Consider the following 13932-nt stretch of genomic DNA (forward strand, 5'->3'; position numbering starts at 1 on the left):
TCAGTTAAGAACAAATTCTTATTTACAATGACGGCCTACCCCACCCTTTGGGACTCCCAATCACGGCCGGTTGTGATACAGCCCGGGATTGAACCAGGGTCTGTAGTGACGCCTCTAGCACTGCGATGCAGTGCCTTAGACCGCTGCACCATTCGGGAGCCCTAATAAACAAAAGACGCTGAGCATCTAAAAAGAGCTTCCCCATTTCTCATTCTCAAAAATGAGACCAAGGTCATCATGCCACTTCATGCAAGCTTTCAGAGCTTCATTGTTCCCCAACAGAGCTTGAAAACTAGAGTACATGTAAGAAATGAAACCTTTTACCCCTTTCCTCTCCAGCCAAGGTTTACTCATGGGCTGAATCTTACCTCCCTGCTGAGTGGCAATATAATGCCTAACCTGTAGGTACGTGAAGAAATTAGTTTGAGGTAACTGAAAATGAGATGCCAGTTGTTGAAAGGATAGTAGTTCACCTTCTCTATACAGATGACCAAATGTTTTAATTCCTTTGTTGAACCAAGAAAATGTAATACCATCTCTCTGGGCTTTGGGTAAAATGGGGTTATTATAGAAAGGTGTTTGTTCATTAACATTTTAGTCATTTAGCATACACTTTCATACTGGCCCCCCGTGGGAAATGAATCCACAACCCTGGCGTTGCAAGCGCCATGCTCTACCAACTGAGCTACAGGGGACTATAGATCTAGGCCCTTCTGCTTGTTTACAGACTTCAATCAATATATTTAAAGGGTTTTTAATTAAAGGGTTGTTTATGAGACCTAGCAAAGCTTTAGGTGGGCTAATATAAGGTATATATGCCAATGAAACAGGGGAAAGACACTGCTCCTCTAGCTGTCTCCAAGAGGGTGAATTTGTTGTTTTATTTTGCCATACCCACACAGCCTTTAACTGAGATGCCCAGTAATACAACTGAAAATCAGGTAGAGTAAGCCCTCCTGAGTATGGTTTGCATAAAGTTGTGAGTTTCACTCTGGGGGGTTTCCCTTTCCACAGAAATGAAGAGACCTTCCTATTAAGTTGTTTGAAAAAAACTTTGGGAATAGGAAAGGGCAAGGTTTGAAAAAGGTACAAGAATTTAGGTAATATATTCATCTTTACACAATTGACCTGAACAATAAGAGAAATTAGTCAATCCCACCATCTATCCAATTCTTCCCCAACCATTTTGAGAAGTGGAGTACAGTTCAGTTGATCTGTCTTCATAATTTCAGAAGGAATTTGCAATCCTAGCTATGTCATTTTCTGAGGTCTCCAGGAAAATGGCTGGTCTAAGATTGGGTTCTGCATAGCTGCCCAGAATTTTGGGAATCCATTCCTGTAGAAAGGAGATGGCGTCTCTTCCCTCCACGGCCTCCGGAAAACCTTGAAATCTCAAATTCGAGCGCTTTTGGAAATAAAAGTTTAGAGATGGCGTCTTCAAACTTCTTGTACTTTTGATCCACGTCCTCGCGGATGTCCAGGATGGCAGCATGATATTTTTCTAACTTTGTCCCGTTGTGACTTTCTGGTCTTAGTGGAGCACATCAATTTTGATGAGGTGTTCAGAAAGTGTCTCTTTGATTTTTGTTATACCCTTGTCCATCTCCATTCTGAACCATGCTGGTGCTTCTTACGAGCTAGCATCCGCTGAGGCCGAAGAAGGGCTGTCATAGGGGGGGCACTTTTCCATTCCTCGTCTGAGGCTTTGCAAGATTGGGCATCTTGTTTTGGCAATAAAATATATTTTAACTTCCAACTCACTATTAACGAACAAGTAAACCGTGTCAAAATGCCTACACAGACGTGTCTTGTTAGAGCATCGCCATTGCCGAAAGTCGGCTGGTTTTCCCTTTGTAATCTGTAATTTTCTGTAGACCATGCCACATACGTCTCGTGTTTGAGCTGTTGAATTGCGACTCCACTTTGTCTCTGTGCTGACGTTTTGCCTGTTGGAGGGAATAATTACACTGTTAGTATTCAACCATATTCCCTGTCACCTTGCCGGGGTTAAATGTGGTGGTTCGCGCTTTCAGTTTTGCGCAAATGCTGACATCTATCAACGGTTTTTGGTTTGGGTAGGTTTTAATAGTCACGGTGGGAACAACATCCCCTATACACTTCCTGATTAACTCAGTCACCGTGTCCGTGTATACATCAATTTTATTATCAGAGGCACCCGGAACATATCCCAGCTCGCGTGATCAAAACAATCTTGAAGCATGGATTCTGATTAGTCAAACCAGCGTTGAATAGACCTTAGCATGGGTACTTCCTGTTTGAGTTTCTGCCTATAGGAAGGGAGGAGCAGAATGGAGTCGTGATCTGATTTGCCGAAGGGAGGGCAGGGGAGGGCCTTGTAGCCATCCCGGAAGGGAGAGTAACAATGGTTGAGAGTTCATGTAGCGCGAGTACTACAGGCAATGTGTTGATAGAACTTTGGTAGCGTTTTCCTCACATTTGCTTTGTTAAAATCCCCAGCTACAATAAATGCGGCTTCAGGATGTGGTTTCCAGTTTGCACAAAGTTTAGTGTAGTTCCTTGAGGGCCAACGTGGTATCGGCTTGAGGGGGAATATACACGGCTGTGACTATAACCGAAGAGAATTCTCTTGGGAGGTAATACGGTCGACATTTGATTGTGAAATATTCTAGGTCGGGTGAACAAAAGGACTTGTACGTTATCACAATCACACCTTGAGTAGTTAATCATGAAACATACACCACCGGCTTTCTTCTTCCGGAGAGATCTTTATTCCTGTCTGTGCGATGTACACAGCCATTCACCAAATAATGTTTTAGGGAACGGCCAGAAAAGGTAAACATCAATCCACGGAGGCAAAAAATACATTGTCGAAGTTTAATTCAATAAGACAAAAGCTGCGAAAGGAGAGTTGAAAATAAAAAGAAGGGAGGGCCAGAAAAGTTATGTTTGGAAAATATTTGATGAAGTGGTAAGAGAGGATGACAGCAGTGCCGGGCTATGTTATGTGTGATGATGTGAGGCACTATACAAATTAGACAGTCACAAGGAGGGACATCAAATAGGCCTATGGAAGTGGTGCGCGGGTCAGTTGTTTGTTCACCTGCCCGCAATTGCTAATAACCCATCCACAACCGCCCAACTATATGTGATAAAGAGAATGTCTGAGGCCTGCACCCAACCTGTAAATATAGAAAATGCGCTATAGGCTACAGTCAAAGACTGCAGAACGATTTTGATAGGGGGTACAGGATTTCTTTTTGCCTGATTTAGATATTTTTATGCATATTATTTCTGACATTTTGGTAGGCTATTTGTTAGTCAACTTGTTTATAATTAGATACATGTAGCTTCTCTTTTGTCATTATATGTTGCCCTAGAATACTAAATAAACCCTCAACAGAATATTGTAATAGATCGATAGAATGACTGCTTCAATCTAGTTGACATCGTTAAAGTTCTCTGTCATCTTTCGCGGCGCAAAGACGTTTAGGGTGAAAAAATATAATAAAACAACAAAAAAAAATTTCTGTGCAAAATGACATTAGTTTGACCGGTTGTAAGGAAAAATAAAGCTGTGAAAACGACCCACCGTGTTTCTGCTGAGATTTCAGTTTGGCTTCGATGCATATTTTATGTGGTTGAAATACTAGCTTTTATTATGAAGACAGCACCTCTAAAGATGGTATCTAACTGAGAATTGCATTCTCTCAAGATGCAGAAATAAATAAATCATATTTCTCCACTCCTGTTCATAAGTCAACATTTTGCCTACATTTGGTGTATTATTTTACTGCAAGAAATGCTTCATTCTGCAGGAGTTATTATTAAGGCTATAGCCCTATTCGCATGGGACTAGTATTACTAGAGAACGTTGGTTATGTATTTATTACCCCAGAATGTCCATTATTCCAGAGGACGCATTCCCAAATTTGTAAACCATACCGAACCATCTTTGGTATAGTGTTGCCATAATATTTGAATTGAGGAAGTGTGATCATAATCATTAGGATAGTTTAGCGATCAGCAGTAGAAGGCATCCTAAATGCCCACCAGCCTTCAGATGTGAGCTAAACAGCTAACTTGCACTTGATATGCATTTTTAGGCTATGGATGAGAAATTGAACTTGTTCCAAACGTTTAGCTCAGTTGAATGCTGCTTTGCGATCTATTAAGAGCAACTATTGGGCACATTTTTTTTATGATGCATTTGGGAATGTTCAATCCATTCGCACAAAACGTATTAAAAAAAAACATTCACTGTGAAAGTTGAGACATGTAAGCCCTTCATATACAGTGCATTCGGAAAGTATTCAGACCCTTTGACTTTTTCCACATTTTGTACGTTACAGCTTATTCTAAAATTGATAAAATTGTTTTTTTTCCCCCTCATCAATCTACACACAATATCCCATAATGACAAAGCATAAACATAATTTTTTACATTTTAGCAAATTTATTTACAAAAAATATATAATGAAATATTACATTTACATAAGTATTCAGACCCTTTACTCAGTACTTTGTTGAAGCACCTTTGGCAGCAATTACAGCCTTGAGTCTTCTTGGGTATGATGCTACAAGCTTGGCATACCTGTATTTGGGGAGTTTCTCCCATTCTTCTCTGCAGATTTTCTCAAGCTCTGTCAGGTTGGATGGGGAGCGTCGCTGCACAGCTATTTTCAGGTCTCTCTAGAGATGTTCAATCGGGTTCAAGTCTGGGCTCTGGCTGGGCCACTTAAGGACATTCAGAGACTTGTCCCGAAGCCACTCCTGCTTTGTCTTGGCTGTGTGCTTAGGGTCGTTGTCCTGTTGGAAGGTGAACCTTCGCCCCAGTCTGAGGTCCTGAGCGCTCTGGAGCAGGTTTTCATCAAGGATCTCTCTGTACTTTGCACCGTTAATCTTTCCCTCAATCCTGACTGGTCACCCAGTCCCTGCCACTGAAAAACATCTCCACAGCATGATGCTGCCACCACCATTCTTCACTGTAGGGATGGTGCCAGGTTTCCTCCATACGTGACGCTTGGCATTCAGGCCAAAGATTCAATCTTGGTTTCATCAGACCAGAGAAACTTGTTTCTCATGGTCTGAGAGTCTTTACGTGCCTTTTGGCAAACTCCAAGTGGGCTGTCATGTGCCTTTTACTGAGGAGTGGCTTCCTTCTGACCACTCTACCATAAAGGCCTGATTGGTGGAGTGCTGCAGAGAAGGTTGTCCTTCTGGAAGGTTATCCCATCTCCACAGAGGAACTCTGGAGCTCTGTCAGATTGACCATCGGGTTCTTGGTAACCTCCCTGACCAAGGCCCTTCACCCCTGATTGCTCAGTTTGGCTGGGCGGCCAGCTCTAGGAAGAGTCTTGGTGGTTCCAAACTTATTCCATTTAAGAATGATGGAGGGCACTGTGTTCTTGGGGACCTTCAATGCTGCAGAAATGTTTTGATACCCTTCCCCAGATCTGTGCCTTGACACAATCCTGTCTCGGAGCTCTACAGACAATTCCTTCGACCTCATGGCTTGGTTTTTGCTCTGACATCCACTGTCAACTGTGGGACCTTATATAGGCAGGTGTGTGCCTTTCCAAATCATGTCCAATGAATAGAATTTACCACAGGTGGACTCCAATTAAGTTGTAGAAACATCTCAAGGATGATCAATGGAAACAGGATGCACCTGAGCTCAATTTCGAGTCTCCTAGCGAAGGGTCTGAATACTTATTTATGTTTCTTTTTTTTCTTTTTTTTATACATTTGCAAATGTTTCTAAAAACCTGTTTTTGCTTTGTCATTATGGGGTATTGTGTGTATATTGATGAGGAATACAAATAATTTAGTCAATTTTAGAAGGTTGTAACATAACAAAATGTGGAGAAAGTGAAGGGGTCTGAATACCTTCCGAATGCACTGTGTAACACACATTTCTATGTGAATTTGGTCAGGTCACTCAAAAAGTTACATACAGCAGCTTTAACTATAACCTGGGTGTCCTCTTTAGCCCAACTTTGAATTTTGCATGATAAGCCAGGGGGTATATGTTTGCTTGTTCTTGAACTGAGCCTCCTTCCAAATTGCACCTGCTCCAAATACTTTGTTGGAGCACTTCATCGGTGGATGCATTGTTCCCCCACATGACGTGATTACGTAGGGTCCTCTTGCAAGCCAGCATATTTTGACTTGATGCTGGTTTTGCGTGTGACCAACAAATGCTGGTAACGAGTTTATGTGTCCAACACAGGAGGTTGGTGGCACCTTAATTGGGGAGGTCGGGCTCGTAGTAATGGCTGGAGCGGAATTAATGGATTGGTATCAAATAAATCAAACTCATTTGCTCCGTTCCAGCCATTATTATGAGTTGTCCTCCCCTCAGCAGCCTCCACTGGTGTCCAAAACACAACAAAGGCTGGTCACCAGCGAAAACTCAACAAAGGGTGGTCTCCAGCGAAGAAACAATGAAGGCTGATCTCCAGCATGCTGGTCTATGCTGTTTCAGCAAGGGCGGGCAGGGAAAAAAATACATGTCATCCTATGCACTTAAATAGCGAATGGAGGACACTTTTCTCGCGGTTCATTTTCATGCCAGCCAGGTAGGCTACTCTGGTTGTAAAGCAAAGCAATATGCTTAGTATTAGGGAAGTTAAGAAATAAATATAGTAGGCCTAGCCAATAGAAAGCTGATGGGATCCTCTTTTTAATAAACACCATCAAAACTATTGCATAGCCTATAGCCTATAGAAATGTTGCGCCACAATTGCATAGCCTATAGAAATGTTGCGCAACATGGGCTTATGGGCTCTCGTGAAGTGTTTGATTAGATTTTCGATTTCATTTGCATTGATGTCAGAGTGGTTAGGTGGACAATAAAACGCTTTATCAAGTTTGGTAGGCTACTAATGGCCATCAGCGGCATCGGGGCGCAGTTTTGGAGAAGCCTAGTTACCATGACTAAACGGTCACGTGGAATTTGACTGAGATCATAACTTGTGAGTGCCAGTGTGGCTGTAATTCGGTCACCGTAACAGCCCTAGTCCAGCATAAAGGTGCAGTTTAGTGTACGATTAGGGTTAATCTGTGTTTGGGAAGAATCTATTATCATGGCTTGCTGTGAAGTAACTGTTTTGTAATTGAACTCATGTTTGATAACATTGTACACACTCATGTTGATACAGAAAGTGCAATTTCCCCCCGTTTCCCTCGCAGGCTATAGTGCCTTCAAACTTGACTCGTTGCGAGGGTCCTCATCACCCTCCTTGTACACTCTCCGGGGTTGGCCCCACCTATAAGGCTGAGATGATGAGTCTGCAACGTAACACAGAAATTGAATCAGAAATGCTGTTGGTAAAGGGCATAAAGTGTTTAAGAACAGGTGTGATTTCAGTATTTGCCCACAAAGCTCATCACTAAGCTAAGGACCTTGGGATTAAACACCTCCCTCTGCAACTGGATCCTGGACTTCCTGACGGGCCACCCCAGGTGGTAAGGGTAGGCAACAACACATCTACCACACTGATCCTCAACACGGGGGCCCCTCAGAGGTGCGTGCTTAGTCCCCTCCTTTACTCCCTGTTCACCCACGATTGAGTGGCCAAGCATGACTCCAACAACATCATTAAGTTTGCCGACGACACAACGGTGGTAGGCCTGATGACCGACAACGATAAGACAGCACCCATTCACAACAATGGGGCTGTAGTGGAGCGGGTCGAGAGCTTCAAGTTCCTTGGTGTCCACATCACCAACAAACTATCATGGTCCAAACACACCAAGACAGTCGTGAAGAGGGCACAACAACGCCTATTCCCCCTCAGGAGACTGAAAAGATTTGGCATGGATTCCCAGAGCCTCAAAAAGTTATACAGCTGCACCATGGAGAGCATCAATATCACCTGGTATGGCAACTGCTCGGCCCAGTACGTAACTGGGGCCAAGCTTCCTGCCATTCAGGACCTCTATACTAGGCGGAGTCGGAGAACGGACCAAAAAAATTGTCAAAGACTCCAGCCACCCTAGTCATAGACTATTCTCTCTGCAACCGCACGGCAAGCGGTACCGAAGCGTCAAGTCTAGGTCCAAAAGGCTCCTTAACAGCTTCTACCCCCAAGCCATAAGACTGCTGAACAATTAATCAAATGGCTACCCGGACTATTTGTAAATAACTGCCGGTCTTATGGTAATTGACCGTTAATTAACATAAACAAATGTAGCATCTCCTGGCTTCCACACATAGCCTACAAGCCACTGTTGCAGACCTTTATAATAAATCCATATAATATAGCCTACACCTTCACAATAAATCCATTATTTATTTTAGACAGGTCTAAAAAAACATGATATGAAGAAAATGTAGTCTATTTCAGAAGAACAGAATAGCATACCCTGAGTTGTCCTTATGTTAGGTCCTGATCTGGCTATGCCATGTGGCTGTGGGCTACACTACAGTCGTGGTCAAATTTTTTGAGAATGACACAAGTATTGGTCTTCACAAAGTTTGCTGCTTCAGTGTTATTAGATATTTTTGTCAGATGTTACTATGGTATACTGAAGTATAATTACAAGCATTCCATAAGTGTCAAAGGCTTTTATTGACAATTACATTAAGTTTATGCAAAGAGTCAATATTTGCAGTGTTGACCCTTCTTTTTCAAGACCTCTGCAATCCGCCCTGGCATGCTGTCAATTAACTTCTGGGCCACATCCTGACTGATGGCAGCCCATTCTTGCAAAATCAATGCTTGGAGTTTGTCAGAATTTGTGGGGTTTTGTTTGTCCACCCGCCTCTTGAGGATTGACCACAAGTTCTCAAATGGGATTAAGGTCTGGGGAGTTTCCTGGCCATGGACCCAAAATGTCGATGTTTTGTTCCCCGAGCCACTTAGTTATCACTTTTGCCTTATGGCAAGGTGCTCCATCATGCTGGAAAAGGCATTGTTCGTCACCAAACTGTTCTTGGATGGTTGGGAGAAGTTGCTCTCGGAGGATGTGTTGGTACCATTCTTTATTCATGGCTGTGTTCTTAGGCAAAATCGTGAGTGAGCCCACTCCCTTGGCTGAGAAGCAACCCCACACATGAATGGTCTCAGGATGCTTTACTGTTGGCATGACACAGGACTGATGGTAGCGCTCACCTTGTCTTCTCCGGACAAGCTTTTTTCCGGATGCCCCAAACAATCGGAAAGGGGATTCATCAGAGAAAATGACTTTACCCCAGTCCTCAGCAGTCCAATCCCTGTACTTTTTGCAGAATATCAGTCTGTCCCTGATGTTTTTCCTGGATAGAAGTGGCTTCCTCACTGCCCTTCTTGACACCAGGCCATCCTCCAAAAGTCTTCGCCTCACTGTGCGTGCAGATGCACTCACACCTGCCTGCTGCCATTCCTGAGCAAGCTCTGCGCTGTTGGTGCCCCGATCCCGCAGCTGAATCAACTTTACGAGACGGTCCTGGCGCTTGTTGGACTTTCTTGGGCGCTCTGAAACCTTCTTCACAACAATTGAACCTCTCTCCTTGAAGTTCTTGATGATCCGATAAAGGTTGATTAAGGTGCAATCTTACTAGCAGCAATATCCTTGCCTGTGAAGGCCTTTTTGTGCAAAGCAATGATGACGGCACGTGTTTCCTTGCAGGTAACCATGTTTAACAGAGGAAGAACAATGATTTCAAGCACCACCCTCTTTTTATTCTAACACAATCAGCATGACAGAGTGATCTCCAGCCTTGTCCTCGTCAACACTCTCACCTGTGTTAATGAGACATTCACTGACATGATGTCAGCTGGTCCTTTTGTGGCAGGGCTGAAATGCAGTGGAACTGTTTTTTTGGGATTAAGTTCATTTTCATGGCAAAGAGGGACTTTGCAATTAATTTCAATTCATCTGATCACTCTTCATAACATTCTGGAGTATATGCAAATTGCCATCATAAAAACTGAGGCAGCAGACTTTGTGAAAATTTATATTTGTGTAATTCTCAAAACTTTTGACCACGACTGTAGTTAATTTAGCAGACAAGATTTGCTTAGAATTCCATGGCATTATTTTATAGTATTTTATAGTATGAAGAATACAATTGAACAAAGCTAAATAAAATAGAAAGGATATTTTCTCAAAACGATTTGAGGGAGTGCGCACACACTATTTGTCACGATCGTCAAAAGGAGGAGACCAAAGCGCAGCGTGTTGAGCGAACATCGTAGACTTTATTATAAAGAAACCACGATCAAAACAACAAACCAAATATGACGAAAGTGAAGTTCAATACTGATAATGACTAACAGCAACAAGGAAACAAAAACCCACAAAACCAAGGTGAAACCACACAGTATAAATATGGCTCCCAATCAGAGATAACGAGCCGACAGCTGACACTCGTTACCTCCGATTGGGAGTCATATGACTAAATCAACATCAAAACCAAACATAGAAATGAAACAACTAGATCCCACATAGAACTACACCCAAACGAAAATGACAACCCTGGCTCACTACTAAGAGTCCCGGAGCCAGAACGTCACAGTACCCCCCCCTAAAGGCGCGGACTGCGACCGCGCCTCACAACCCCACAATAGGGGAGGGCTGGGTGGGTGTTGCTCCCCGGAGGCGGTTCCGGCTCCGGGCTTGACCACCACCCCACTATAGTTACTACCCGCTTTCTTAACCTCCTCCCAATGACCACCCTCCACTTAAACCCACCTGGATTAAGGGGCAGCACCGGACTAAGAGGCAGCACCAGGCTGAGGGACAGCACCGGACTAAGGGGCAGCACTGGACTAAGGGGCAGCACTGGACTAAGGGGCAGCACCTGACTAAATGGCGGATCCTGGCTGGCTGGCTCTGGCGGATCCTGGCTGGACGGCTCTGGCGGATCCTGGCTGGACGGCTCTGGCGGATCCTGGCTGGACGGCTCATGGCTGGCTGACGGATCTGGCTGCTCATGGCAGGCGGAAGGCTCTGGCTGATCCCGTCTGGCGGAAGGCTCTGGCTGATCCCGTCTGGCGGAAGGCTCTGGCTGATCCGGTCTGACGGAAGGCTCTGGCTGCTCCTGTCTGGCGGAAGGCTCTGGCTGATCCTGTCTGGCGGAAGGCTCTGGCTGATCCTGTCTGGCGGAAGGCTCTGGCTGATCCTGTCTGGCGGAAGGCTCTGGCTGATCCTGTCTGGCGGAGAGCTCTAGCGGCTCCGGTCTGGCGGACGGCTCTGAAGGCTCATGGCAGACGGGCGGCTTTGCAGGCTCAGTACAGACGGGCAGTTCAGACGGCGTTGGGCAGACGGACAGTTCAGACGGCGTTGGGCAGACGGGCAGTTCAGGCGCCGTTGGGCAGACGGGCAGTTCAGACGCCGTTGGGCAGACGGGCAGTTCAGACGGCGTTGGGCAGACGGACAGTTCAGGCCCCGTTGGGCAGACGGCAGACTCTGGCCGTCTGAGGCGCACCGTAGGCCTGGTGCGTGGTGCCGGAACTGGAGGTACCGGGCTGAGGACACGCATCTCAGGGCTAGTGCGGGGAGAAGCAACAGGGCATGCTTGGCCCTGGGGACGCACCGTAGGCCTGATGCGTGGTGCCGGAACTGGAGGTACCGGGCTGAGGACACGCATCTCAGGGCTAGTGCGGGGAGAAGCAACAGGGCATGCTTGGCCCTGGGGACGCACCGTAGGCCTGATGCGTGGTGCCGGAACTGGAGGTACCGGGCTGAGGACACGCATCTCAGGGCTAGTGCGGGAAGCAGCAACAGGGCATGCTTGGCCCTGGGGACGCACATAAGGCCTAGTGCGGAGAGCAGCAACAGGGCATGCTGGACCCTGGGGACGCACATAAGGCCTAGTGCGGAGAGCAGGAACAGGCCGGGCTGGGCTGGCGACGCGCACCGTATCTCTGGTGCGAGAGGCCGGAACAGGCCGGGCCGGGCTGGCGAAGCGCACCGTATCCCTGGTGCGTGGAGTAGGAACAGGCCGGGCTGGGCTGGCGACGCGCACCGTATCCCTGGTGCGAGTGGCCGGAACAGGCCGGGCCGGGCTGGCGAAGCGCACCGTATCCCTGGTGCGTGGAGTAGGAACAGGCCGGGCTGAGCTGGCGACGCGCACCGTATCCCTGGTGCGAGTGGCCGGAACAGGCCGGGCCGGGCTGGCGAAGCGCACCCTATCCCTGGTGCGTGGAGCAGGAACAGGCCGGGCTGGGCTGGCGACGCGCACCGCATCCCTGGTGCGAGTGGCCGGAACAGGCCGGGCCGGGCTGGCGTAGCACACCGTGGACCTGGTGCTTGGAGTAGGAACAGGCCGGTCCGTACCGGGAACACACACCACTGGCCTCAACCGAGGATCAGGAACGGGCCGGACCGGACTGGCAACACACATCAGTCTTTCACGCCGTGCCACACACACTTCCCTCCCTCTACTCGCCAATGGCTCCCGTACTCCGTTAGCCTTCTCTCCTTTTCTCCCTGTGGCAGCCTCCTGCTGCCCAGCCGCCCAAGCCATGTGCCCCCCCCCAAAATTTTTTTGGGGTTGCCTCCCGTCCTTCCGACGATGGCCCTGCCGATGCCGTTGCTCCTCTCGCCGTCGCCTCTCCACCGTCTCGTTCCATGGTCGGCGATCCATACCATCCAGGATCTCCTCCCAAGTCCAGGACCCTTTACCGTCCAACAGTTCCTCCCATGTCCAGACCCTTTGCTCCTGGACGCGCTGCTTGGTCCTTTTATGGTGGGTTTTTCTGTCACGATCGTCAAAAGGAGGAGACCAAAGCGCAGCGTGTTGAGCGAACATCGTAGACTTTATTATAAAGAAACCACGATCAAAACAACAAACCAAATATGACGAAAGTGAAGTTCAATACTGATAATGACTAACAGCAACAAGGAAACAAAAACCCACAAAACCAAGGTGAAACCACACAGTATAAATATGGCTCCCAATCAGAGATAACGAGCCGACAGCTGACACTCGTTACCTCCGATTGGGAGTCATATGACTAAATCAACATCAAAACCAAACATAGAAATGAAACAACTAGATCCCACATAGAACTACACCCAAACGAAAATGACAACCCTGGCTCACTACTAAGAGTCCCGGAGCCAGAACGTCACACTATTCTGTGTTGAGCGGTTAACAAAGAAACAGCTACTCCTATATGCTTAATTTAGAGTTATTTATGTAACTTTAGTTGTGATACAAACGTTGGGCTTTATGTTTAGATTTTTAATACATTCTAAGGCTGCATGATGCGACTAATGATGATTTGAAAAAAGTTGCATTAAAGGCATGAGCTCTGCTTTGCTTTTTGTGCAGGCTGTACACACTTCATCACTCTCTCATTCACAATTTGACAAGCACTTGATAATGCCTTGAATTTCCCGGCGGCATCCCCTTTGTGTGGCCGTAATGCCCCCTAAAAAAATCCATGCCTTTTGCGGCTTTTCCGAAGCACCTCTCACACACATGGCTCTCTGTCAGGTGATCAGGTCTTTCTCACAGGCTACAAGTGAAGACAGACACATGGGGATCGCAACTGCACATGTCCTTATCCAATTCGAGGCACATATTGAAGATATTGGATGAACTCTCCACATTCACTTTGTCAGCCAACAAGATGAGTAGGCCTAATGAACAGCAAAAGCACTAGCCTATGTCAATCTACTATCCCCCATAGTACAAAAGTTGACCTGTTCTATTCTGTGCGAGAAATAAATATTTGTGATAGATCCCAAATTAATACAACCACTAGCATAAAAAAAACTGTTTTATGCAATGAGGCTGATGCGACAGATCAGAACATTTAGCTTAAAATGTTGATAAACTATTAGGCTATTTCTTCACATTATAAGCACAGCAATGTGCACATGGCAGTAGGCTATAAGCGCGAATGTTACATTAGCGGGAAAACACCTTATCAAAAGTGACCGCAAAATCGATTATGCATGTAATTTATAATAAAATATGCTTTTATTATAAAGGTACATTTTTATGGTGAAAAT

The sequence above is a fragment of the Coregonus lavaretus genome, assembly GCF_964263955.1.
Source record: "Coregonus lavaretus genome assembly, chromosome: 12".
Taxonomy (NCBI): Eukaryota; Metazoa; Chordata; class Actinopteri; order Salmoniformes; family Salmonidae; genus Coregonus; species Coregonus lavaretus.